The sequence below is a fragment of the Falco biarmicus genome, chromosome 2 (assembly GCF_023638135.1).
Source record: "Falco biarmicus isolate bFalBia1 chromosome 2, bFalBia1.pri, whole genome shotgun sequence".
Lineage (NCBI taxonomy): Eukaryota > Metazoa > Chordata > Aves > Falconiformes > Falconidae > Falco > Falco biarmicus.
This window is the reverse complement of record NC_079289.1, coordinates 114270891-114296667: the sequence shown is the minus strand read 5'-3', so window position 1 is coordinate 114296667 and position 25777 is coordinate 114270891. Positions and strand designations below refer to the sequence as shown.

Below are 25777 nucleotides of genomic sequence, written 5' to 3'. Positions count from 1 at the left end.
AGCTTTAATCATATGTGACAGCAACGTGAAGTGTAAAGTTGTGGTCAATCAGTTTGAATTAATCCCTCCATCAACGTCACTGAACCAAAGATCAGGGCGAGTCGGTGTTATTTTCTCACTTAGCCCATCGCCAAGAGGAACGGCTCTCCCTGTATCCCTGCCTCTGCTGCACTGGCCAGCATTCGTCTTCGGGAGCCTTCCCAGCCCACGGTATAAAAGGCAGAGATGGAAATGAGCTATCGGTTCACACAGAGTCCATTCACCCCTGGCTGCTGCAAAGTCCTCTCCAGTGGGCTTTTCATTTTTTTCCGTGTGTAGCAGCAAGTTGCATTTCATACGCCCAAAATGCCTGGGCTTTCCCGGCGTCTCCCAGGCAGCTATTACACATTAAACTATAATTGCACCGTCAGGGAGTTTTCCTTTCTGATGGTCTGCCAGCATGTTCCCTTTAAAAAAATTATATCTGTCGAGGTTAGCAGCCTGGGCAGGAAATAATCCAGACAAATGCAGGCAGCCTCATCTTTGGGCCAATTAATCTGAAACAGATATCCAGTGACAGGGTGATCGCGGAAGTGCTGAATGAGATCTGTGGGGAGCGGACGGCAATTTAGCCGGGCTGTAAACTTGCAATTCAGATGCTGGCAGCAGCGCTCGGTGATTATGGGCTACGGAGAGGGCAGAGGAGGACTCTGCTGCAGTGGGTAAGGGATGGTGTGTTTCCGGGCAGCACCTACGACGCCGTGTGCTTCAGGCACCCCAGGGCCAGCTCCATATTCACAAAGGGCTAGTCATTTCTAGGGGAAAAGGCCAGCAAAGCTGCTAGGCTAGGATGGCGTTCTGATGGAAATAACACGGTGGTAAAGTGCAGGAGAAGCCTGTGTTGCTCAGACCCCTGCCCGGGAAACAGTTTTCTGTGCAGCGCAGCACGGGCTGGAGGGCTGCCCCGCACAGGGGCCAGATCCTGGTAGTGCAGAGAACACCTGTGGAAAATTAAGAAGGGCACTTTCTGGGGCAGGAGCACCTGTAGAAAGCTGAGCAGCTGCCTGGATGGGGCAGGGTGGGTTGCGGCAGAACCCACGGGTAGGGAAGATGTGAGCGCCTTGTTCTTCTGCTCTGGAAACTCAGTGGAGTCTGCTGTGAGCTGGCAGCTCCTGGCAACCTCCTGGCAGGGCAATAAATTACGAAAACATGAACTAACATAAACCATGGCAAAGCAAAGAGTAAAAGCTGTGTATTTCATTTTCTTTATTCCATCTACGAGGATTTGAGACTTTTTGGCTTAGAAAGGAATGAAAAATTGTTCCGAATGCTTCATTTTGACAATACTGAAATGAAACCTTTCGGCTGCCTGAAGCGTTCGTGGGTCACTCTTGGTTGTGTTTTTTACATGAACGGCTATGCAGGCTGTGATGAGCCCATGAAGGTTTTGGTGCCATCAGATCTGAACCTACACTGGAAAAGCATTGCCTGTTGTATTCAGGTGCAGCATCGGCTTGTCACCAGTAGAAAAGGGGGGGGCATGGGATAGTGGCATGACTTTCCCCAAGGAGTGGCATGAAGTCTGTGATAAGATTAGTAGTGATCTGATGAACATTAACTGATGGGGGAAGAATGCATCTAGGAAATGTTTGTCAGCAAGGTGTAATACTAAGAAGGCTATTACCCTGAAATAATGACTTTGCACTACAAATTGATTTGGGGTGTGCAGGGGGAAGAGTTTTCACCCATTCTCTCTCTCTCCTGTTTGATTTGTAGTTAAAATGCAAATACCACAATATCTATAAACCCTCTTTCAGAGGCTCTTCTTCCACTCCTGACCTTACCTTAGAAAAAACCTCAAAGGAACAGAAAACCTTAGAAAAAAAATGTTCAGGAATGGGTAGAATGCAATATTTTTATATAGATTTTAGTCCTGCTAGTTGTGCTATTTGAGAATTAATTGGATGCAGCAAGGAGGTCAGCAAGAGCTGTTGTTAATAGCTGCTCGCTTTCAAGATACGTATAAAAAAATCCCAGACACGTTCCCTTCATGAAATAGATAGCTGACATGATAGGAGCTGCTATCCAAATTGCAAGTGGTACAAAAGGTGGATCAGGTATTTGAGCTATGGGAGGAGAGCTGTGACTAGAGAAGAGAGTAGCTGAGTGTAAGCACAGGAGGCCAGTGCAGAGCGAGGGAGGGAGCTGTATCATTTTGTGCAGAAAAGCCACAAAAATATCACCGAAGCAGATAAAGCAGGATGCAAGCAAACATCAAAGAAGGGCTTGTAGCACCTCTTTAGAGAGTTTTAGGGGAAAGAGCCTGAAATAGTGATTTGGAAATCTCTCCTTTGTTTCCCTTCTGTGATTAGGAAAACAGGCTTTGCCACTGCTTGCATCCTCAGTTCTTCTTCCAAGGAGAGAGAGACGTCCCCTGTGAGCAGCTCACTGCCACAGGACAGGCAGGCTTCAAGGGCACAGCAGGGGTGGGGGGTGCAGAGGGGCAGCCTGGGGGACCCTCTTTCTCTCTAATCCCCTGCTCCCCAGTTGCTCAAAATGTCCATCTTTCAAGCAACAGTCACTATTCCAGCCCGGGTCTGTGCAGAAAGGTCGCTTTCTCTGGAAAATGGGAAGAAATGTGATTGGACCAGTTATTAGGAAGAAAGTAGGGGTGTTCTTAGCAGCCTCTTGGCCAAAACCTGAGAGAATGAGAGGCTGAAATGAGGCAGGGAAGTAACCTCTGCTATGAAGAGCTCTCTCAGGTTATGCCTGCAAAGTTTGCTTTCTTTTGAGCACATTTTGATTGCTTTAAAGTAATGTACCATGTGTGTATGGTACTTTTTTGTGTGGCTAAGCTCTCAAAGTGAGCAGCTGAACAAGGCTTTGCAGTCTGCATGAGTGGCTGATTTCCCTGCACGGTGACAAGTCTGGTTAAATGTATCAAGGGTTGCGCAAAATGCACGCGAGGCCCCAGCCTGACCCCCTGCAGAGCTTGAAGAGGGGCAGGAGACCCTGTACCACAGCTCCGTGATGCTTAGAGGCAAAGCATGTGCTGCTGAAGCAGCTGGAGGACAGCTGGGGAAGATGCTCTTCCCTTGGGCTTTAGGAGCCCTGCAGGTGCTGGTGGTCCTGGAGGACTTCTCCCAGACCTTTCAGGGAAAATGAGGTGGACAAGAGATACAAAACCCAAAGCACTGGGAATGGTAAAGCATGTGGCATGTTCTGCTCTTTGGGTGAACAGATGTGATGTCCACAGCTACTTCTGGTAGGTATCAGTGCTTCAGAGACCTGCAGACCAAAACTCCTATTTTCCTTCTGGTTTTCCTTAAAGGCAAAAATTAAACGAGCTTGGCCTTCCTCACAAACTAGGGAAAACTGGAAATGGATACCAAAGGGAATGGCTATCTTCTCTGGGATGGGAGGCAGGATTTCTAGCCGGGGCAGGTGGGGAGGCAGCCGTAGGGTGCAGCGAGTTGCCCGAGCCATGGGGTGCTGCTGGGCAGAGGCTGCATCCCAGTGCCTCACTCTCACGCTGCCCATGTCCTCACCGCTGCTCCCTCTCCCACCACAGGGGCACGGCACCTGAGCTGCCCCGTCTGTGCAAGTGCTGGTGTGTCAGCATCTGCCATAGGCATTAAATCCCCCAGCTCCCGGGTGCCCCATGGGCTGCCAGCCACCCATGAACAGCAGCTTCATGCACGTGGCCGTCGCCAGCCCCCCCAGCCAAGTAGGGGAAGGGGCTCAAGCCCAGCATGGGGGTTTCTGTGTGAGGCAAGGGGGGACGAGAAGACACAATCCCATTTTGCTCTTGGGCTGTACATGGAGGCATGTGGGGAGGGAAAGCGCGTCCCCCCCAGTGCCCCCCAAAAGCCAGGGTAGGCTGCTTCATATGTTTCCTTCCCAACAAGTCAGCACAGAAGTCATTACCAGAGCCAGTCCTTTTGGACCACTTGACCACTGCTTCCCTCCATAGCGCCCGTGGGAAGGGAAGCAGCATCCTCAGAGGGCTGGGTAGCACCTTGAGACCTTCAGGAGCTTGGTCTGGGGGCATCTGTCATGTGCTGCAGTCCTGATCTGGCTGGAGGACAGGATGGGTAACAGGAGCTGGCAGTGCCATGTTTGGCATCCCATGGGATGGGAAGCTCGGTTTGAACCAAAGGGGCCATTTAGCATTGTGAATTATTGAGCCCTTCGCAACGCGGAGGAGCCAAGTGAGCCAGCTGAGGTCGGGCAACCTGCGCTCTGCTTTTAGAAACGCTGGCTGACCAGAGACCAAAACACCCCTGCAGCCCAGCAAAGCCATGGAGCGCAGGCTGGAGCCTCCTGCAGTGAGGTGAGGACATGGATGGCAACGGGAGGCGATGCTGGGGGCCTCGCTGGCAGCAAACTGGGTGGTGGGAGCAGGGGAGGTGGGGATGCGCTCTCCCTCGGGGGCCAGGGAAAGCAGGCTGGGCAGCGAGCCGTGAGCCCGCTGTCGGTGCTTAATATTTATTAATGACTTGGAAAAGTGGGGGAAGCAGCGAAGCAGCAAGTTTTGCAGATGGTATGAAATTATTCAGGTTAAAGAAGACTCTGCAGGCACCCGTCGGGACTTACCCAAGGTAGGCGAAGGGGCAGGTGAACCTTGCTGTTGACAAACACCGCGGAGAAGGCTGCCTCTGTGCTGCGGCTGCCTCGCTGGGTTCTCAGCGACCACAGCAGCCTGGGCGACAGTGGGGGGGAGGCTGGGTGTCACCACACACAGTTCAGTGGGAACATCTGCTCAATCTGCAGCAGCCGTCTCAAAAGAGAACAAAATGGCTGGCTATATAAAGAACAGGATAAAAAAAACCCACCATGCTGAAAATACCACCTTTCTGCTATCTAAGCAGAGCAGGTGAATTATGGGCTGGAGTCATCCTCTTGTTGCGCGAGTAACACAGATGAAAAACGGGGAGCAAAAATAGGCAAAGAAAATGATGGATGCAGAGTGACTGAAAATAGCTACTGTCTTGTTCTCACCTGTATGAGGTGATTGGAAAAATAAAGAAAAATCAGTTTATCCTCCTAAATAAGCCATAATCAAAGAGACATCAGTTGGCACTGATGACCAAAATGGCTAACGTGGGCCAAGGGACGGCCTCTTTTAAGCTGTGCATCATCAGCCCAGGGGATAAGATGGTGCAAGATACATCGTACGCACCAAGAATCCAGCATGATTCAGGGTAGGACTATACGTGTAGGTGAATCACAAAGACATTCACATTTTGTGTCAGCATGGCAGGTTCCAGGGTGCAGCTCCCTCGAGGCTCCCTGCAGCTGTTCCCTAAGGAGCGCTAGCACCCTCAGTGCGAGGGTGATGCTGAGCTGGGAGGGCAGGTGAGTGGCGTGAGGCCATCAGCCAGCACGTGGGAGCCATCGCTACCTCTGACTCCTTTGGAAAAGAGGATTGAGGTGGTGGGCTGTGCCACCAACATAGCTGGGGGGAAGAGGCAGAGAAGACCGGGGTTTACATCAAAACGCCTGCTAATCCTTCCCTCTCTGCCTACCCATCAGCGCCCAGGGCTCAGGTTCACTCTTCTCCTTGCACCAGGGTAGCAGCATCTCTGTGCGTGGGGCTCGCGCTGCCTGGTGCAAATGGCTGCGAGATACACGCAGTGTATGTACAAAGGTTGGGCTTTGGCAGCTAATAGAGAAAAAAATGTGAGTTGGCAATAGCTTTTCTCGGAGATGCATATATTCGGAACACTGAATTGGAGCTGCTTCTTACCTAAGGTCTTAAAGCAGTGGGACTGCAAACAGCGTTTGGTCCCTTGCACAGGTCTTTTTCACTCCTCCAGAGCAAAGCAAGGGGAGTCATCGCTCATCACGGCACTGCTTCATAACATTCTTCTAGGGTGGTTAAATCACTCAAGCAAGACAAGCCTTTGCCTCCGATACGGTTAGGAAATGTGACCTAGTTAAGCCCAGCCGTTCTGGAGCACGATGGAATGGAAGTGACTTGCGCTTGCTGAAATTGGACTCCAGCAATAGGGTATGTGCTGCTGCTCTCCCGACCCCCCAAGCCCATGCCGTGGCTGCGGGTGGGCTGGTGGGTGGACGGGGCAGCCCCCTGCCACAGCACCCCTCTCCCAACCCCCCCAGCCGCAGCACCGCAGCCGCCCTGACAGGCACCAGGGACCCCTACGGCCGCTGCCATCCCCCCCTGTGCCTCACTCTCCTCCGTGAAATCCAATTAAAGGGTGAAATGAATTTTGGAGTCACTGGTAGGGGCCGGGAAATGTCCAAGCATGGGGGGAAAAAAAGGTCTGTCTGCTGGTGCTGGAGCAGGAGAGAACTGGCTCTGGTCTTGTTTGAAGCCCAGCCCCACCGAAAAGCTGCTGCCGCAGCTGCAAGGGAACTATAAACGTACCATGCAATAATGTTATCGCTTTGATGGATGCTGTAAAGCCTTTGAATGCCCCCCCCCCCCCCCCCCCTTTTTTTTTTCTTTTACACTGTGGCCTTGTACCTTGCAGCCTCCCTTGCTGTAATGTGCCCATTTCTTTTGTAACTCAGATCCTGCCCCCTCCTCTCTCCCTGGCTTTTATATTGGGCGGAATACCTTCGTTTGCTGCCCCTTTCCCTGGAGGAAAAAAGAAATGCTCTACTGTTTGAGGAAAAAAAGCCTTTCTCCTCCACTCTCACTGCTCCCAGGCAGTTTATGCCTCTCCAACAGTGATTAGCACAGAGGTGACCAGAAAGGAGCTCCAGTGCAGGCTGCTCCAGTGCCTGGAGCTCTTCTTTCGGAGAGGGACTGGCCTGGTGAGGACTGCGGGCTCCTTGGGCCTCTGGAGGAGAAAGAAACTTCTTGGTGCTGAAATTCATTGGTTTTGGCATTTTTTTCCTCAGAAATAGTTTCCCTTTTGACAGTGTTACGCTTGGGGCAGTCCACTTGAATGCACTGCTGATGTCTTGGATCCTCCAAGGGGCTGGCATGAGAGCCTGGGTGTGCATCACGGTGATGTGACCTCAATTTGCCATTTTAGGAGTGCTGTGCAAAGGGCTGGCCAGGCTGATGCAATGGGTCCTTTCCCAGAAGGATCCCCTCCATCTTCCCTCACCTCTCAGCAGCTTTCCTCCATCCCTCCCTCCCTGGTGCTTTCCCCCCTACGTGCCCTCAGGCTGTGGAGCTCCCTACTGCCAGTTAGGATGGAGGCCAAAAGCACAGAGGGGTTTGCAAAGCAATTAAGTTCAGAGGATAAAAGGTCCCTGAAGGCTATTAAAGTTGCAGGCACAGCCCCGGCTTGAGGAGCTGCTACGCTGCAGACTGCCAGAGGCTGGGAGGGTCCTCTGGGGAAAGTCACACTACGCCTGTCCTGGCCTTTCTGCACTTTTTATCTTAAACATCTGCTCCTGGCCACCGCTGCAGACAGCATCCCAAGCTGGATGCCCACCAGTCTGGTGAAGCACCGTCATTCTTGTGTCCTGTTCTCCTGCAGTTTTCTGGGGTTCTTTTCACCCTCCTTCTTCTGTCTCTCTGTTTCACTGCTAGGACGACTTCTTCTCTTTCCCACTCTGCTCTGACCCTGCTCTTGCCTTACACGATTTGTCTCAATGTTCAGTCCTTGCTTGGCTTCAGCTGTGGGTGACTCATTCTCCACGCCTTGCCTTGGTCCCACCTCTTGGCTGTCTCTTGGACATCTGCTCTGCGCTGCATCATTCAAATGTAGCCTGAAAACGAAGCCCTGCTCCGTCCCCTGAAACAACCCCTTTACAGGAAAAACTTGCCTTCCCTGGAGAGCTGAGGCTTCTCCAAGGGCACAGTGGGCTCCCCAGTGGATAGCATCAACAACAAGGCATTGGTACGGTCTTCTTCTCCCATCTCCAGCCTAAACGTAACTTTAACAATCGTGCAATCAGCCTGGAGGCACAAAAGCAGTAGAGGGATGGAGCAGCAGAAGCTCCCCATCAGGCTCTCTCTGGGTACTCCTTAAGGGCTCAGTTTTTGAGGCTTGCTGAGCACCAGCAGCCATGCACGGCCAGCTCCCTGCTTGCACTGCTGCCCTGTGGCTCCCTCCCCGCTCCTACACCCATGTCTGGCCATGCCTTGCTCAGCACGCTGCCTGCCCGCCTCTCCTCATCGCTCACCCTGCTGCAGGGCGGTACAGCTTCTCTGAGGAGTTCCCTTCTCAGCGGAGAAGAGGGAGGGAGGGAGACATTTGCTTTGCACTACCTGAGGCCCTGCTGAGAAGAAGGGCTGCTCCATCCCGGTTCGTTTCACAAACTGGGTCCCCCAGAGACCCCAGTTCCTCAGGGGCAGTGAGCACAGGGAGCTCACTGCAGGAGGATGCATTTGTACCCGAAAAGATGGAGTAAAATTTCTTTTAGTCTTACTTCCAAGTTTGCTTTCATGTACAGCTTTGGAGTAAGGTGTAGCTGGTCAGCAAGGGTATAAAATCTAGCAAAAGTAGAAGGCTGAGTTTTAGGCCAGTATCGTTAGACTAGACAAAACTTGATGAATGTGTTTTCTTTCTTCCCTCCTCTCCTTAAATGAATTCAGACCAGGCCAATGTTTCCTTCTTGGTGAGGGATTTCTGAGGTTCTGACTCCATGGAAAGTTTGACTGGTGTGGATGTGTGGCCAATTTTTGAAGACAGCATTTGTTGAGGGTTTGCTTGGCGCTTGGAATATTAAATTGAACTAAACATATACATTCAGTTGCTGCGCTAAAGAGTAAGGGCTTTATGTGTGTACTGTCCAAACATGCAGGAAGGGCTCTGCTGCTGCAGACCCAAACTGACTGGCCAAATTAAATACAAAGATACACACTTAAGAATCTCCCATGCAGATTTGCAGTTGAATAACATGTGTGTTGTGAAGAGAAAAAACCCAGGTGCATTTTTGAGTGAAGACTTCCAGAGCTTCTTAATGTCAACAATAACAAGTCCTTTCATAGGTGCCTTTCACCTTGGAGCATCTCCAAATGCTTTGTAGATCTGGGTGCGTATATGATCATTTGCCCCACAATGAAGGGGAGGCTCTGGGGTGGGCTGGAGCAGCCCTTCCGTGTTATCGACAATGTCCTTGGGCTCCTTCTCCTCCTTTCAGAGCCCTGCAGTGCACATGCAGTGCTGTTAGCTCTCTGCAACTTCCTCCTCTGACCTCCTTCCCCTGCATTTCTCTAGGCTTTCTCCATACCCTACCCTGCATCCCTTGCTCCTGCTTTCGCTCTTCTGTGCTGCGTTTCTTGGGCCTGGACAGCTCTCCTTGCACTCCCCTGTGCAAGCACTGTTCCTCTTCCTTGGCAGTCCCCAGCAAAACCGTCCTCCTGAAGCACTCCCTCCTTCCTTCCTCTCCTCCACACTCCTCCGCGCTTGAACTCTTAACTTTCAGATGAATTTGCATGCCATGCCTGTCTTAGCTTGCATGCCGCCTGGGACAGCAAAGATGTTTTATCTGCAGTGACAAATTGCTGCGTAAATTTACAGTGCTACATGAAAAGAACAACCACCCTAACAGTATTGCAACTTGATGGCCGTGATGTGCCAAGGAGAAGAAGGTTACAGAAAACAAAGGTCAGTGCTGATATATTAAGGTCTGAAAGCGAAGAAACATACTTAAAATGTTTCCTTATCTAATGGTTTGCGTCTAGAAACTTTCCAAGATCGTCTGTTGGTTGCCAGAGTCTCCTGTTACAGGCAGAAGAAGGAAAAACTTTCTTGTACCTCAGGGGTGGCCACAGCATACTGATCTTAAGAGCCATCTAGCAAACCTCCGCCAGGCTGAGGCTGAGGCTCCCCGCTTTCAGTTATACCGATAGCACCACTGCAATAGTCTCAAGGGAGGACTCCAATGCCATGTGCCTAACCTCACCCAGCCCCTACCACCTGATCCTCTGCCATACCTGTTCACCTTAGTCTTTGCTCCTGGGCTGGTCTTCTTCAGGATTTCAGCTGACTTTACAAGAACGAGTGCTGTGTGAAGTGCAGGGCAGTTGGCAAGCAAGCTGCCCTGAGCTGCTGCTCATCATCTACCCGGCACTTGCAAATCAGAGTCTACCACCCTTCTCCATGCCTTTGTCCCAAGCTTCATGTCTAGCTCTTCAACACAGAGAGTCATCTATGATGTGCTTGTGTAGCCCCTTGCACTGCAGGAGTGAGGTCTCTGCGTGCATTGACAGCAATAGTAGGATAATAAGTGATGTCCCTCCACCCTGGGCAGGAGCAGAGCTGATCTCAGTGCAACAAGCAGCTTAGAGCCTTTGGCCCACTCCCCTATAGAAGACGTGGTGGATAGTCTGACTCACATGGCATGTGTCCATCAGAAACAGGCTTGAGATTGTCCTCACCAATTTCCACAACAAAATGGGACGGAAAGCAGCCAGGGGACAGTACCAAGCCTCAGCTGTGGTTCAGCAAAACAAGGAAAACCTGATAGCTTTGACAGCTCAGAGGTAATTGAACACCACTGGTGCAAAACCTGAGGTTGTTGAATGAGATAGTCATGTGAGGACGATGGAAAATGGTACCGAAAGGGATGTTCTGTACCATCTGGCCTCATCCTATGCTGTCTGGGGTAGCTATGCTGTCTGTAAAGAACCGCCTCACCTCTGCGTTACAACAAGTTGGCAATTTTTTCCCAATAAAACCTCCTGGAAGTCAATCCCAGAAATGCACTTCTTGGACAGTCAGGACCTTCTCATTTTCAGCTCAAATTATTCCTGGCAAATTTATAGGCACTTGTTCTTGTGCCAGCACTGCCCTTTCACTCAAATAGCTCTTCTCTCTTCCTGGTACTTCCCTCCGGGGCATTTGTAAGCAACAAATATATCTCTTCCCAGGCTGCATTTTGCTAGACTCAAGAAACCAAGCTCATTTAGTCTCTTCTTACAGAAGAAAGCTCTCTCCTACCCTGGCCATCCTAAGAGAGAAAGGCGCAGAAAAGGCAATTTTAAATTAATTCATCTTTTATATGGACATACAATATTCTGTACTTCTGTAATGGCATTAAAATCTTGCTAGTTCCATTAGAAATCCCTCATCTGACATGTCTCAGGTTCGCATTTGTCTTTCTCACATCTGCATGCTATTGCCAGCTTATAGTCATTTGATCGGCTAGAGCGCTCAGGTCTTTCTCCTCCTCTGTCACTTCCAACTGATGAGCTCCCAGCTGGTAGCAGAAATTCTCGTTATTACTCCCTCAGGGCACGACCTTGCATTTTGTACTATTAAATTTGATTCCATCTCTATTGCTTCTGTCCCTTTTTCGTAGGAAAACTGCTCTGATTAGTCACCGTATAATGCCTTAGAGACCTAAAGACATATTCACTATATTTTTATTTTTAGAAACTGTTTGCTGTTTCAGTATTTTCATTCAGTGAATGATGCCGATGTCTCTCCATATTACCACATCTTTCTAACAGAAACTCCAGGCTGATGTGGAAAAGGGCAGGGGAAAATTGCCTCCCAGATGAAATATATGGCAAGAACAGGTATATTTCCAAACTGTTTCAAGGAAATAATTTTTTAAGGTATTTGTCACTCTGCTGCATGAAATGATCAGACACACTGTCCAATCAACAGCAAAACAGAAACATACAGGTATGAAAATGTTCAGGTTTACCTAACTATTTTTTCCAAAGTGATCTACCATTGGCTGTGAGTGAATTTCCAGCGTCTAGCTGCCGGGGTGCAGCTCTCATCTACAGAGCTGTCACAGTGATGGCTCCCAGCACTTTGGGTTTTAACCATTAAAACTATTTTTATGATGTTCAAAATACTTCAGAAACAACTGCCTTTATTGCTTAGTTGTTGCGCTCAATTACTGTGGCAGTGGGCAGCTTATGAAGATCTGCAATGGTGATGAGAGTTAATTTATTCGAACCTCTCTTTCTCGATTACAAATAATGCAATGTGCAGATTGTCTTACCCAGAGAAGGCCTGATGTAATTCAGAATAACCCCCCTGTCCTTAAGATGCTGTAGTGGCTCTGAAGAGCGTCTGTCACTGCTGGTGCTTTGTAAGGAGCCACCTTTGTGTGCTGAAAGAAAATTGCCACTGTAAGAGCTATTTTATGGAAAAAAGTATTTCAGAAAACAGCTGGGGAGAGGTGCACACAACAGTATTGCAGAATTATATTTCCCACGTCTAAATTGTCTGGTATACTTTTGTGAGGTGTTTCATAGGGCTGTGAGCTCTTTACTGGCTTTGTAGGTGCTTGAGCAGCACCTAAAGCAATGGGGCTTCCTGCCCCGAAGAGACCTCTGCAAAGTCCATCTCTGAAAATGAGTACCAAGGGCACTTTGGCTGCTTGTAAACCAGAAAAGCTGATGCACGTAGGGAGCTGTAGTATTCACATGGTATTAAAATCAGAGGTGGTTTCAATTTGTTCTCACTTATGTAAATGGCGCACATCCCAGAGGCACATGACAATTTGCCATGGTGGTCTTCAGATGGACAAAATTCCATTCTCATGAAAGAACCATATGTTCTCTCCACGCTCTGTTCTGCATGTGCTGCAAGGATCCCCTTTGTGTTGGGATGCTGTAGCGATAGGGTGTCTGAGGAGAGGATGTTTGCTGTGTGCCTGTGATACAGGCTTTGGCAACACCTCAGCAGCCTGCTCAAAGCATCAGAGGGGCAGGATCTCTGTGCACCCTTTCAAGCTGCACATTGTGGGTTTTTGGCCGGCAAAGACTGTATTTCCTGCCTCGTCCAGACTTGCTAATGAGGCACCTGTGACATCTGACAGGACCTTCCTACAGAGATGTGGGAAAAAAAAATAAATAGCAGAGGGAGAGGGAAGACGAAGCATCATTTTGGAAGCATGAGAACTTCTGAAACATTAATCTGGTGAGTAACTCCCTGCCAACAGAATTTCACTAAACCACTGATCTGAATCATGTCACAGATGGCATCGTCTTCCAAAGTGTTAGCAAAACACAGGGCTCAACCTTCAGTGGCCATGCATCACTATTTCTGATCCAGCACAACAACACGCCTGTAAAAGACAGAGCTTGTAATAACTGCAGCTCAAGAAAAAAGCCAAACACAACACCAAAAAAACCCCCAAAGAACCAAACCTGTTTGAGATCTGAATATCTGGCTTGCAGAAGGAGAATTGCCCATTTTGCTCAGTGCAGCAGTGAAGATGGGCTCACAGGACAAAGAGCACCATGTGCTCTGATAGGCTGTGAGGTCTGCTTTGATGCCTTTTTATAAGTATAAAATCCCAACTGACATTTGAGTGGAAGGCAAAGGTGTTAGGCTTGATACAGTGGGACTGGTCATGACACAAGCAGAAGGAAAAGGAAGAGATTACAAGTGAGCTGGGAGCCTCCATTTATATTATTTCATGGCTCAGGAAGAATTTAGGCTTGAAACACTGTTTTAAATACTAAACCAGAAGTACTAAAGTAAGTACTAAAGTAAGAAGGTACCAGAAGGTGTAGCTGTATTATGTCAGCCTAAGGTCTCTTGTGGCACCTGAGTTTAGGTGCCCGTCCCGGCTTTGTCTCAGCTTCTCAGTAAGAAGAGATTACTGTTCCCCACCTCCGTACACCTGATTTCCATGCAGGAGGACACGCTGGCTCCTGGTGAAAGCTGTGGTTACTCTGAGCGAGTGCTTATTCACGTGGCCGGGACCCTGAGGAGAGCCACACCACACATCCAAGGCACTCTCCAGGCAGCTCTAAAGTATGAGCACTTCTGGGGTCTGGCAGCCTGACCTCAGCCAGAGTTTCACAGCAAGCAGAGCTGAGACTTCCATCAGTCTGGTTTCCCAAGGAGGGACAGGCCTCCCAAGGACACTGGTACCTGTCTCCTGGGCTTTACCCTGGCATCTGACCCAGAGCTACCACTGAGAAGTTGTTACAAAAGATGGCCAGCTTCTGTTAGACATCTTTCTCACACATCCTCCAACACAAAGATGTTAAAAGAACAATGCTAAGGATTGCGAAAGCAAGCCCTCCACATGCAGGAAGGCAACGGAGGAGTGCCAGAATAATGGTTGCCTTGTGCAATCTTATTTTGAGCTCCATGAATGTCTAACTTGCCTGCTGTTTTAGCCCCTGGAGCCCTGCCTCCCTTAGTGCACAGACTGCAGCTGCGGAGATGAACAGCAAAACATGAGGACGGAGGAGGCTCTTGCCAGTTGCTATGATTCTATGACTGATGCTCCTTTCACTGGAGAAGCTGGAAGGCATGTAGTAGTTGAGGTGCAGGCTGAAGGAAGGCACTGTCTCACTGGTGAGACACCGGAGTGCTGTTCCAGAGAGCTGGACTTTCTCCCTGCCTGCGTTGCTATGTGCCTGTGGGATGTCATGGACATCACACCAACCAGGCATTCTCAGGTATTCACTGCCTCCGTGTGCCCTTGCTGCCCAGGGCCCATCTGGAAATCCTGGGCGATCTGATCTCTGCAGTGACAGAGATCAGTGTGAGTCCTGCTCTGAACCTGTGCTAAGATGCTGGTCCCTGGGCAGGCAGACCCTAGGCAGCTTAAAGAGGGTATCAGAAATGACTGCCTCTTCCCATCAGGTGGTGAGCTGGTGATAATAAATGCAGGAGTTGCTGTAAGCACTTCAGCATTATAATGGTGTTTTAGAAGAACCTAAGAGGAAATTAATAGGGCCAGAGTAAGTAGATCTGAATAGCATGTAGTACAAAAGGCTGAGGAATCCATCAGCCTGAGGCAAGACCTTTCACAGAAGATGTCAGCCCAGCCAGTTAAAGTCAGGCAGCGTTAGGAGAAACCGAATATAATGCCAACCTGCATAATAGACACTGCTACCACCTATCACAGTAATGAGATCTCATAAAGAAAAACCCATCTCGGTGGCTTCCAGAAGGATTCCCTTTAGCAGACATCTGGGCACCTGGGCTGATTAAACACAGATACACGTTTGAGCAAGTGGCACAGCCTATCATGTTTTACTGTACCCAGGCAGTTCTAGCTACAAAAGATGCAGCAAACACATCCGGTTTTAGTTCATTTTTATCTCACCTCTGAATGTATACACACTGTGAGATAACTAACCATTTAGTCCCTGCAACGAACATAGTGTAGCACAGGACCCGTTAGCAGTCCTCCATGGGAATGGGCATCCTGCTCAGTCCTCAGGGGTGGGAATAGCACCTTGCAGCCTCCGCTGTGAGACAGCAAGAGGTAGGATGCACAGATTTGCTGTAACCCCATCCGGCAGGCTGACAGAGAAAAGCAGGACAATGGCACTTCCCCTTGGTTAGAAGCCAGGAGCTGCCACGGTGCTTGCTCTGTACTGGAGGAGGATCTGAAAGCAGGACTTAGCCATGAGTCTCTCCACACTTGGCTCCGCACGCTGTACAGCTGTGATGCCTCCTGGCTGGCCAGAGCTGCAGGCACAGCCCTGTCCCTCCCAGCAATACGCTGGTGAGGTTCTTATACCTTTTCACTGGTTTGAACATCAGCTGCTGCCAGTCTCAGTTAAGGCACTGCCAGCTGGAGTTGGGGCTGTGCTTGTGATTTTGATCTGCCATTGCCTGGTAACTTGTTGAAAGCAGTAGGAGTCATCAGGGAAAGAGCTGGAGTTAAGCCTTGCAGACACCGGGCTTGTAGGCAGGGAGCTCCTCAGATCTCATTTCCCCCCCCAGAAAGATTTTGTTTGGCTCTCAATGATCTGTGTCCCAGTTCTCTTCCTCAGGACCCCACTGCCTCCCTGACAAATGCTGTCACATCTCAGTAAAAGAGTGGCTTCTAGCACCAAGCTTTTTGAAACGTCCTACTTCACAGCCAGGGTTCAAGCAACGGTGAAGACAATCTAGTGAAAAGGAGGGGACAGTGCAATTAAGTGAAGGGATGCCAAAGGCAGGGAAGGTTTAGACTTCTCTCCTCGTGAGTCTTTGTAAAGCTAGGGCTGAGGCAAGGCCGTGATTCCTTAAATCAGCCAACACCTGGAAGCCACTGGCAGGCTCACAGCATAGGCAAAATGGAATTTCTGTTACGGGTATTATTATCATCATCAGTCCTATGGACCAAGCAATGATAGAAAAAAGCATCATCCAAGGAACAGTGTCCACCCTCCATTTCTACACAATATGGGTTTAATTACACTCAAAGACTCTAATGACAAATTAAGGCCTAGTCAGTGTCCTTTGAAGTCAACAAAAAGATTCCTGTTGACTTGAGTGGGCATTGCCCGAGGATCACAAGCTGCAGGGGGAAGTCTGAATCACTGTCATCCCATGCAGAACGCTTCTAAGGGATGGCTGTGCTTCCATGAGGAGCTATTGGTGTCAGAGCCAACAGAACTGAGAGCCCAAGGCTGCCAAAACCAGGAGCATGGATTTATCAAAACCTCCATGCTGTGGTGTTCCCATTCACTCCTGATCTGTAGAGGAGTTGCATCCTGGTCCCTAACTCTCACCACTTACACACACACCGCATCCTATCCCATTCCTAGGCAGTCATCCTTCTAGGACTACTATTTTCCTAGTTGTAAAATGGGACCGGGTCATAAACTCACGCACCAGCTCAGAATCTGACCTCTTTTTTCTTTTCCCTTCATCTAGAAGAAATGGCAATCCACACCATTTTTTAAAACTGGCAAAGCTATCAAATCAGATTCAATTAGGTTCTTTCCACCCCTTGCACATGCCTGAAATAAAGCTTCTGTTATTGGAGTTTAGCTGACGATGCTTTTGTGCAAGAAAGGAAAGGTTCCAGTTAGTTTTTCTGTAACTGAAGCCATATGGAATTGAGACTTGTTGAATCAATAATGAAACATGTCTGTGTCACAGAGCAGCTTTGATTCCAAGACATACAATGGACTGTTTGCAAAGTCACGTTGCTGGTTAAAACTACATTTTTTTAAAATCGACAAATAATTTAGGGACTCAGCTGCTTAGGAGGATATGGTCTAGCTGACTGCCTGAGAAAGTTTTTAAAAATCCCCAAACCAGCCTGAGGTTCTCTGTCGACTCGTTTTCATAATGCATTTAACTATGCTGAGGCAAATACTTGCCAGCCATTTAGGCAAGTTGCTTAAGACACGACAAGAGACGTGAAGAGTAGAAATTATTCCAACCTCCTAATTTCCCATCCATCCTTCCCAAGACATGCACGGTAGCTACGCTGAGAAGCAGGTGAGTTGCTAATGCAGATTAAGTTGTCCTTTGAGGAGCTCCTGCAATTAATCTGCCCAGTAACCCCTGAATGAAGAAATATTTCCGTGACACATCAGTGTTTCCAGATTTGGAAAGGACTTGACAAATGCCTGACTGAATTTGCACAGCAAGTGAACTGTGGTGGAGAAAAGAGTGTGCAGCCTCCAGAGGAGGGCATGGAATATCTAAGAGGGTAAATAACCTACTTGCTCAATGGTAGCACTTATTTTATTTTATTTAGATGCTTGGTGGTGAAGGAAGAGATTGGAGGACATCAGAGGTGCTTCAGCAAAGTTTGCTGGTGACTAGAAGTTTCTTCACTTTCATGTAGCATGCCCAGAGCCACCTGAAGCCCATCTATTACAATATGAGCTATTCCCCCTCGGTTTTGTTCCTGGTCTCAGTGTCGCACGGCTTTGGAATGCAAATGTAAAGTAACATTTTGTGGAACTCAAAAAGCTTTGGTAATTATTTTCAAAAAGCTGAGCTTTTCTGAATTTCCTTTCTTGTTAGCAGCAGGGCTAAGTCTGCCCTAAGAATATTGCATTTCATAATCTCTTGGTTCCTACCAGCCCCAGGTGTAAGACAAGCGTAAGACCCCCAGACTTTCCGAGCAGGAGGAGCGCTGTGCAGTGGTGGACTCTGGCAGCTCCCGTTTCCTCCTCAGGGACTGTGGGAGCAGATGCCCGGGGCTTCATTTTTCCTGGGATTTCTTTCTTTCCTCTCTGATTCTGTGTTGGGTAATTAAGGACTGAAAGTTTGCCTTAAGTGCAGCCTTGGGAATTGTATTTTACTGCAGACAGTGTTCCCTGTTATCAGTTATTGTATTATAATAGGGCCTAAAAATCCAGTGCGCACGTAATCCTTTCTTGGAAAGGTTTAGCATCGAAATACATTAACCATGGAGGTAGATAAGAAGATGTCTACGATTATGGAGCACTGTGGCACTGTAAATGGAGGTAACTTGAGCCAACGTGGGCTGGAAAGATGCAGGCACTGGTGGCAAATAGCTCAAATCCCATTTTGGTGCCTCCAGCGCAAAATTTGAATCCCTTAGCAAGGGAATGGAAACGCCACAGGGGACAGAATCGTTACTAACCAAAATAGCTGACATCATCTGTGGTTGTATGGGAACTTGCCTGTCGGTAGGGGTATATATCAATTTCCTGGTGTGGATTTTCCGTAGTAATTTATCACTCCAGCAAAAATAAAAACCCCAACAAAACCCAAACAAATGAAGTGAAAAAAAAAAAAAAAAAGTGCAATGTCTCATAATAAGCGCTCTCTGTTGTGGCAGCAGCTGCAGTTTCTCCTCTCAGATTTCTTTTCTGCTATTACTCAGAAAGAATCAGCAGCTGCTTAGGAAATATTCCAGAAAGATTCATTGAGAAGTTCCTGGTTGTTTTTCACATACTAATCTGACAGAAGTAACGTCTTCAAGGAGAGGACTGGCTCTCCTGTTTTTTGTCTGCTGCTCATAAATTAGTGGCTTCTGATAACATGGTTATCTGAAAGGAAACAGCAGGAAAAATCCAGAAACAACAGGTCCAGGTGATGGGAGACAAGTACATTCTTTATGTCACAGAGGGGGGTGTAAAAATTGCTTAGGTTATTTTAATGATCAGTTTTGCATCTCTTCAAAAACTTCTGCTCAACCAACTGCTTTCCAAATGGGTGTATCTGGAGGCAACACCCAACAGAGGGATCATTTGGACGACACACAACACAGGCTCCTCTAAAAGTAGCGTACCTTCAGGACATATTAACTCCGGAGTTATTTCGGTGCTGTCTTTGTGCTCTGTGCTTTAGGGCTGGAGTGTGCTGCCATCAGAGCCCAGCCGGAGAAGCTGTCGGGGTGGAGATCAGTGGGACGATCCAGATCCGTGCCTGTGAGCAGGCACTCCTACTGCTGAACTTTGCTGTTCCTTATTGCATGCCTTCTTTTAACTAGGGGGCCTGCTTGACAAGAGCACTTCTCCGCAGAATGAGGATGCCTAACGAGAGCCAGAGCTGATACCTGACCCCAGTCAGGGAGCTGGTAACCAGTGGCTGTTAAACAGGTGAGGGGGATAGAGGGGAGCGATCGTGTCAAGGCTCAGAGTTCCCCAAACCGTGGCTGGAAGCTGTTACCCTGAGCTTTTCCCCTGCTGTTGGCCCCTGGTTATAAAACAAATCACATCCCCATTTCCAGCTCTCTGGTGCACGAAGGCACAATTTGAACATTATCTTTTGAATGATGTTTGCTCGTCATTCAAAATCAAAGCCTGTTTGCCCTTCCCCTGTCCTTCTGTGTCACAGGCAGCCCTGCCTCTGAGGGCGCTCCAGGAAAAATCCAAAGCTCCTGCTGGCATCCAGAACTGGAGACATGGGTCTTCACAGAGCCAATATGGAGCTTCCAAAGCTCTCAAGACCATGAATCTTGCTGCATGGAAAATTAAATGTAAAAGTTGTTTCTTCCTTTTTTGCTGTCACTAGTGGGTAGGGGGGCGGGGGAAATAATAAATCTGGGTAAAAAGCAACGTGGATCTGTGATGTCCAGTGCTGCAAACACTGTCCACTGAAGTATAGAGGCTCTCAGGAATGTGGAAGAGATAATTGGAGGCTAATAGAGCTTTTACTGCTGGCTGCCTGGCCAATTATTTCTATGGAGAAATCCTGACTCTTTCCCTTTATTGGAGTGAGTTCATGATCATCTATATAAAAGAAAGCTGTATGCTGAGAACACATACGCATTTGCATACGGATGGTGTTCTCTTGCAAATTATTTGAATAAAAATAAAAGAATGAAAACAGGAGTTTTCACTCAAGGGAAAAGTTAATGAACTCACTTCTCTTTCTTTCACTCCCTGATTAAATATTATGTTACCATTTTATCTTTGTGCATGAGGAGTAAAGCCCTATTCTGTATTTTGCCAGCTTCATTCATGAAGCTTTGTATTATTTTTACTGCAATAAAAAATTAAAAATTACTCTCTCCACATGAGAAGCAGAATGGAGAAAAGCAGTAATTCCATGCAGTGTGGAGGAAGGAAAAAGTGAAAGACGAGACATCTTCTTTTGTTTGCTTGAATAGGCATGAGAAGTGCTCCAACATGTGCTGATGGAAGCAGTCGGAGAAGACCGGCGACAGAATCTCAACAAGAAACGCAAAATGCATTACCTGCTATGTAAGATATCAGTAAAGACCTTAATTTCTTGAAGATTGTTTTTTCCTTTGATGCTCGTTATTTCTGAGAGCCTGTGGGTTCAGTAGCAGATTGTAATGATGTTTTCAAGTTGACTGCTTGATTGTTCTAATTCAGATCCTGTGGATTTTCAGTGTTGGTAGCTAAGTGGATTTCAGTGGATTTTCAGTTAGACCAGCTGAGCACCACTGGACTTCTCGTTCTGCAGTGGTCAGGTAGCTCTGCTGAGCTGGTGTTACTCACACGGGGCACCACCTTCTTCTAGGTGGCAGCTGAAACATTGACAATATTCAGATAAATAAGTCCAGATTCATACGTCAGAAGATGATTCCAGAATTGGCTTGGCATTTTATTAACATATCAGAAGGCTATTGCCATGGATTTGTCAGTCTCCAGATATATAAAATTCACTAGGAGTCCCTGTCTGAGACAGCACCAGAAAACTAGCTCTATAGGAAAGCAACATCACGGGGAGTGCCTATCACCTGGTAAATATGGCTGGTTTTCAAATGTTCTTGTGAATGAGCATTGTTGCTTTTAATCTAGAAACGGATGCAGGGGTTTATAGAGGCTTAGTGCCTGAATGGCTTGCAGTCTTGTTCGATCGGCTGGTGAGATGTAAGCAGAGGCAACATGAAATCGCAGAAGAGATACCCACATGCAAACCTTGTAAAACACAGTGTTTTCTGGGGATAGAAATGTAAATTCCAAGTAAGTGAGAATGAAAAACAAACAAACAAGAGAATGGGGAAATGAGATTTTAACATTTAGAAGTGGACCCCTCCACCAAGGGATTTAATCTGTGCTGCTGTTACTGGCCCGTTGCTCTAGGTAGTAGGAGCGAGGCTTCCAGCTGCCAGTCAACCATTTTCTTTTTGATAATTATTCACATTGCTGTAGAAACGGAAATTATCTCTATTTTCTCACTTCCCAATTGAAAACTGTAATTGCAGCTGCTCCCTCCTCCTTGTTTGGAAGTTTTACATGCAGAGAGTCATCAGCCAGGCTTGCCTTAAATCAAATCTTCCAGCCTGGGTTATAATCTAGCGAGCACAGCAGCTGCCTAGTCTCAGCAAGGAGAAAAGCAACACATTTCTCCAGCCACTAGTTAGGGAATTCCTGCTAAAAGAAGGGGGCTATGCCTCGTCTGTTGCCTTTATACAGATGTAAAGGAGTCATTTTCCTAAGGGCTTCACAGATATTGCTAATCATCTGAAACTGAAACGGGGTTTCCAAAACCAGCATGTAAATCCCCATAACACACCTTCGATTTCTGTCTCCAAGGCTACCCAGCTGCCCTGATCCTCTGTGACAAGCTCTGGAAATGCCGTGATACTTCCTTTTGCAGTAGTCCCTCCTCGCTCTCCAATCCTCCTTGCTCTTGGGTCATATTGCTCACATAAGACACCGCTCCACAGCATTGCTGCCATGGTGGTGGGTGAAGAGCTGGCCTGAAAGCCTGTGGGAAGTCTGACTGGCAGGGAATGCACAGGCTGTCATCACTTCCACCAACGGAGGAATGTGGATTTCCTTGGGGATACAAGAAAATAGCTAGAGCCCCTGTGCAGACTTCCCAGTTTTGCTCGCTCATCTGTGCAAAGGCTGGATCAGAGGTCTCTTTAAAACAATACTAACAGTATTTATTCATGCTGCTTTTACCAAACCTTCTTATTCTGCTGTAAAACATGCGATTCACAAAAAATAGCAACTACTCCCCCGTCACAGAAGTGTATTTTGAGGGACATAGTATATGCAGCCTTATTGGATATTTTCCAGTGACTTTATATGCAGGCACTGCTTTCTCACAGCCAAAATCTGCCCTCTTCTGAAGTCTCTTGGGTCTAAATTAGTAAGTCTTTTATATATCGTGATTTGAATCTGAATGTGTTTCCCTGCTTGCCGTCCCTGCGGTCACAGAGCAGGCAAGGAGACTTTGTGCTGTAGTTTACCTTGTGACGTTTTTGCTTGGCTGTCCTGGTGAACCCCATGATCCACAGGCACATTCCCCGTGTTGCCAATACAGGAGCACCTTCTAAAACTGACCATCTTCAAGGATGCAAGATTTGCAAAGGCACAGACGCATGGAGCAGCGTCCTAGCAGACAGCAGGAGCCCCCAGCTGATGGCTCATCTGAAGGTCTGGGGCGAGACACAGCTCCTCTGAGAAGTTAGCGTTTGAGTTGCTTCCCTGGCCATTATCCAAGACTCACAGAAGAAATGCTGGATGAGCTGATGAGCCTTTTGTACTGCAGATACCCCCAAAATGCTGCAGGGTCAACAGCCAAGTGCCAAACTAGAATCAGTGAGGCCTTACGTAGACACTCAGAAATAACAAGCCAACCAGTGGATTTGCAGGCACACTGTAACAGCTTGTTATCTGATGTCCCCTGGGCACAAACACTGAGACATCTGCAGTTTTTGACCTGCTTTTTTTTTTTTTTTCCTTCTTCTTTTCTTTGCCGGCTCAACAGCTAGTTAGCTGGTCAGCCGATGTGAAAACGAAACAGCAAATTGCAATAGGTAGGAAACGTTGGGCTATTAGGATGACAAAAGGACTGGAAATAAAAAAGTACACAGGTTGCTTTGCTGTCCATTATTATTTGTGCATCAAGCTCTTGGAGTTTGTTTCTGGAACTCTGTTAAAAGCAGAGGTTTCACTTCGCCTGTTGTCATTGAACTTTTATATTGGTTTTATTTTGCATGTATTTTGCATCTCTAATCTCTTTGCTTGGCACTGTAAGTTAGAAATGAACCTGAAAAATGCGTATTGAGACTTCACTGACTTCTCCTGATATTTGTCTGAGAACACAAAGCTCTCTTTCTAACATCTCCTCCAGTCCCATCAGGGGGAGGGAAGACCCCCAGAAGACTGACTTGTGGATCGTCCTTTGGACTGAGATCCCTGCTCCTTGGGATGCAGTGAGTGCAGTAGCTTACACTGTGCCTCTTTCCTCTTTCTAGGCTCTCGTTAATAAAGAGTGTGCCCAGATTGTCAGACAGGGTCACGATCACCAGCCCCAGCCTAATCTCATAATGAACTCCTGTTAACGTAAATGCACTTGAAAAGATTCTTCTAGCCACAGTGTTCATGAAATTAGGAGTCCTCTCTTGAAGAGACAGCTTGTCTCTTCTTTCATGGTTCGCTATAGTGACAACACTGGCTTGCTGTATGAGAAGGATTTGCCACATCCTATGGTGCTCACTTGTCATCCTTGGATTACAGACTATTTAAAATCAACTCAGGGTAATAGGTGACAGCTCAGTGTGTATTATGTGTAGCACTTCAGTCCTGCATAGGCAGAGACCTCCAGGCTTCTTGTTTCTGTAATTTCCGTGTCTCAGAATGGCCTAAAGTCAAGGTTGGGTTATGTGCCTTGTGTAGTGGAAGGTAGCAATATGTGAGGTTCTGGGACCTGCCGGAGAAATGCACTAATACTGCTGCTGATTTAACCTGATTTATCCTCATTGTATGGATGTCCTATTCATTGCAATCAAGGTCAGAAAAGGATTTGAGCCTGTTTCTGATGTGGGAAGACAGCAGTCCCACAGGTAAAAACCACAAAGAAGAGCTAAGCTCAGATTGACCTTAGTGGAAAAAAAAAGCAAGCTCCCAAAATGGAGTGTAACTGTATCAAGAGAGTGAATTTAGAGCAGGGTGAGAATTGTACCTGCCCATGTTATAGGCAGAGACACTCCCCTCCCTTGTCACTTCAATTTTGCCTAGGAGGTTTCATATAAAACCAAATGCCAACAGAAATGTTTGCATTGTTTTCCTCTTCTCTTTCTAATGAAAACTGTTCCTTTAAAACAGAGCAATATCCTCCCCTATGATTTTTGCAGTCACAACGCAGAAAGAGAGAAAACCTGAAAGCAAAATTGACTCCTTTTGATTTTTCCTAGTTCAAGAGAGGAAAAATGCCAGTGGGAAAAAGAACAAAAATCATATTGGGTAAATCTGGATCTTAAACTGCCTCTGATGATCAACAGCAATCATACAAATATTTATTCCGGGTTTTATAGGTTTTTTGGGTTTAAGCTGACAGCAGATTTTTAATTTGATATTCAGTCTTCCTTCCATAAAAATACGTATCTTTTAGATTAGTTCTTTAATTATTCACTTCTGTAGGAGTTCAGACAGCAAGTTGTTGGGGGATAATTTTGTCATATTCTGCCTTAGCATGTGCTTTCTGTTCAATAATTCTTTGGTTGCTGATGTTCCATTTGGTTCTAGAGATCAAATCCTGTTTGCAGTGAAGTTGACAAGAAAACACCCAGTAGTTTGAATAGTTTGATTTTATCCTTGCTGTTCATGCCATAGTGGGAGCCAGATTAACATCTAATGCCAAATCTTTAATAACTATCTAGTGCTTTGAAGTGCGGTCCCTCATATTGGATAGTAAGCACCCGCAGTTCCAACCCAAAAGCAACGGAGGGACCACAGCCCTGTTGCTGGAAGTGCAAAAGAGAGGCATGAAATAGGAGGATGTCTCATTTACTATTTAACAGGTTGGATAACTTTTTTGCGTATGGTTTGCTCATGTGGTGCCAGTGAGATGGAGGTGCAACCCACAGCTACAGACAGGTCTCTGCAACCTGCCTGTTTCCTAGTTATTATGGCTCTAACCCGTAGACCATCATATGCAGGCAAGCATCTAGAGATGCTGCTAAATCTGTGTGTGCGGATGGAAATATCACGATACATGGTTTTTCTCCTTATGTGTTTAGTGCTCAAAAATTCCATCAAATTCAACGAGAGTTCAGCACGTAATATAAAGCAGCTGTTTTTGAGTGCTTAAGTAGTTAAGAACCAAACTTCAGGCAGCCAGATTTGAAAAATGTAGTCAGTCTTCAAACGATGTGCTCTATTGAAAGGAGTCTAGTCTAAAACTGTTCATGGAGTCTGAGAGTTTATCATGTAAAGAAACCTGTAGCACGTGGTATGTGCTTCCTACTTTTCCTGGATTTCATTATGCCTTCTTGCCTCACAGAACAGCTGTAACATTAAACCCACTGAAATTTGTAAAGTGCTTAGAGATCCACTGAAGGGAGGCAGAAGAGGAGGAAAAGGTACTCAATTTTCATTGCTATTCTACCAGGCAAGATTGTTTCCAGAGTGTCTTCATAATAAATAAGAATAAATAACTGCAAATGTAGAATCTGTTCTATGCTCACTAATAGATATCTTTTGGGGCTGTGGCTGTGGAGAATATCTTTTAAGGAGAAGGTGGTTGTAGATTTGAAGATTTGAATTCATATTTCATTACCTTTCTTAGAGCCATGGCTTGAAGCATCAGGATGTGCTTGACTAGTGCATGAACTCTATCCGGGTCTACTAGCATTTGAATAATAGTGGCAAACAGTTTGACCATTTTCTCTTGTCAAATTTCAACTAGATTTTCACATAAATCATTCACCAATATTTTTTCCTCATGATTTGGTTACCTTAATAGCCAGCTGAACAATATTCATCAAATAAATTACTCACTTTCCCCCCATCAATCTGCAAATAATT

The 25777-nt window shown here is 47.0% G+C and overlaps 1 long non-coding RNA gene across 2 annotated transcripts in view; it reads left to right on the top strand.

Annotated features, from left to right (window-relative positions):
- Window positions 1-23419, top strand: part of LOC130145217 (uncharacterized) — a 28209-nt gene extending 4790 nt beyond the window's left edge. The window contains exons 1-3 of one of the 2 annotated variants that reach the window (XR_008820411.1): window positions 12612-12791; window positions 17323-19521; window positions 20155-23419. This is a non-coding gene — a long non-coding RNA (uncharacterized LOC130145217). Of the gene's footprint in view, window positions 1-12611; window positions 12792-17322; window positions 19522-20154 lie in introns of those variants that run through there. The other variant, XR_008820410.1, reaches the window with a different exon arrangement.
- The last annotated feature ends 2358 nt before the right edge of the window (window positions 23420-25777 follow it).